This window comes from Petromyzon marinus, unplaced genomic scaffold, assembly GCF_048934315.1.
Source record: "Petromyzon marinus isolate PM22_M1 ecotype Great Lakes invasive population unplaced genomic scaffold, UKy_Petmar_22M1.pri1.0 PM_G_Scaffold_28, whole genome shotgun sequence".
NCBI lineage: Eukaryota > Metazoa > Chordata > Hyperoartia > Petromyzontiformes > Petromyzontidae > Petromyzon > Petromyzon marinus.
In genome coordinates, this window is record NW_027422850.1 from 2,505,001 (window position 1) to 2,507,500 (window position 2,500).

A 2,500-nucleotide genomic window follows, 5' to 3' on the forward strand; every position below is an offset into this window, starting at 1 on the left:
TAGACCCCGTGAAACGCTAGAAATTGGCGGGGATGTGTCTCTTGTGGCTCACGGGGCTGTTAGGGTGGCACAGAACTCCCTCGGAATGGGAAAAGGGGTCATTTTCGTGTTGCCACATTGCATAGGAACGCCATGAAACTTCCAGAGGCATTTGCAGCAGAAAGGCACGTGCACTCAAAAATTTTAATATTTTTCACGCATAGACCCCGTCAAACGCTAGAAGTTGGCGGGGATGTCTCTCTTGTGGCTCACGGGGCTGTTAGGGTCGCACAGAAATGCCTCGGAATGGGAAAACGGGTCATTTTTGTGTGGCCACATTGCATAGGAACGGCATGAAACTTCCAGAGGCATTTGCAGCAGGAATGCATGTGCACTCAAAAACGTCTATATTTTTCACGGATAGACCCCGTGAAACGCTATAAATTGGCGGGGATGTCTCTCTTGTGGCTCACGGGCGCTGTTAGTTAGGGTCGCACAGAAATCCCTCGGAATGGGAAAAGGGGTCATTTTCGTGTTGCCACATTGCGTACGAACGGCATGAAACTTCCAGAGGCATCTGCAGCAGAAATGCATGTGCACTCAAAAACGTCTATATTTTTCACGGATAGACCCCGTGAAACGCTAGAAATTGGCGGGGATGTGTCTCTTGTGGCTCACGGGGCTGTTAGGGTCGCACAGAAATCCCTCGGAATGGGAAAACGGGTCATTTTCGTGTTGCCACAATTGGCATACGAACGGCATGAAACTTCCAGAGGCATTTGCAGCAGAAATGCATGTGCACTCAAAAACGTGAATATTTTTTCACGGATAGACCCCGTCAAACGCTCGAATTTGGCGGGGATGTTTCTCTTGTGGGTCACGGGGCTGTTCGGCTCGCACAGAACTCCCTTGGTCCACCTGATTCGTGCATACAGGCAGCAACTAAAACTCTGTAAACCTGCTGTGAGGACATCTAAACAGTGGACCAGTGAGGCTGTGGAAGATTTGCGGGCGTGCTTAGACTGTACTGACTGGGATATGTTCACGACTGCTACCAATAGTCTGGATGAACTCACAGAGGCTGTGTACATCAGCTTCTGTGAGGACTGCTGTATCCCAACACGTACCAGGGTGAACTTTAACAACAACAAGCCCTGGTTCTCAGCAAAGCTCAAAAGGTTGAGGTTGGAGAAGGAGGAAGCGTTTAGGAGTGGGGATAGAGACAGATTCAAGGAGTCGAAGAACAGGTTTAGCAAAGCGGTGAGAGAGGCTAAACGACTGTACTCAGAGACACTAAAACACCAGTTCTCTACTAACGACGCTGCTTCTGTCTGCCAAAGGGCTCAGGCACATCACCAACTACAAACCCAGAGCGCCCCACACCACTAACGACTCCCGCCTAGCCAACGACCTGAACGAGTTCTACCGTAGATTTGAAAGACAATTGGACTGTCCTGAACCACCCCTTCCCACCCAAGAGGCCCCATCCCCCACCCATACTACAGAAACGACTCTCTCCTTTCAGGAGGGAGAAGTTAATGGGCTTTTCAAGAGGCAGAATCCACGCAAAGCAGCCGGGCCGGACTCTGTCTCTCCAGCCACCCTCAGGCACTGCGCTGGCCAGCTGTCTCCGGTGTTCACCAACATCTTTAACACCTCCCTGGAGACATGCCATGTACCAGCCTGTCTCAAGTCCTCCACCATCATCGCTGTGCCCAAAAAGCTAAGGCCAACAGGACTAAATGATTACAGACCGGTCGCCCTTACATCTGTGGTAATGAAGTCTTTTGAGCGCCTGCTCCTGGCACACCTCAAAGCCATCACAGACCCTCTCCTGGACCCCCTTCAGTTTGCCTACAGAGCCAACAGGTCTGTGGACGACGCAGTTAACATGGCCCTCCACTTCACCCTACAGCATGTGGACGCCCCAGCATCCTACGCCAGGATCCTGTTTGTGGACTTCAGCTCTGCCTTCAACACCATCATCCCTGCCCTGCTTCAGGACAAGCTCTTCCAGCTGAACGTGCCCTACTCCACCTGCAGGTGGATCACAGACTTCCTCTCTGACAGGAAGCAGTGCGTTAAGCCGGGAACAGAAGTCTCTGACTCCAGGTCCATCAGCACGGGAACTCCTCAGGGCTGCGTCCTTTGCCCACTGCTCTTCTCCCTGTATACCAACAGCTGCGCCTCCAATCATCTGTCCGTCAAACTCTTGAAGTTTGTCGGACGACACCACCCTCATTGGGCTGATCTCTGGTGGGGATGAGTCTGACTATAGGTGGGAAGCTGACAACCTGGTGACCTGGTGTAGCCAGAACAACTTAGAGCTAAATGCTCTAAGGACAGTTGAGATGGTTGTGGACTTCAGGAAGAATACAGCCCCACTCACCGCCATCACCCTGTTAGACTCCGCAGTCAAAATTGTGGAGTCCTTCCGCTTCCTGGGCACTATTCTCTGCCGGGACCTCAAGTGGGAACTGAACATCAGCTCCCTCGCCAAGAGAGCTCAACAGAGGATGTA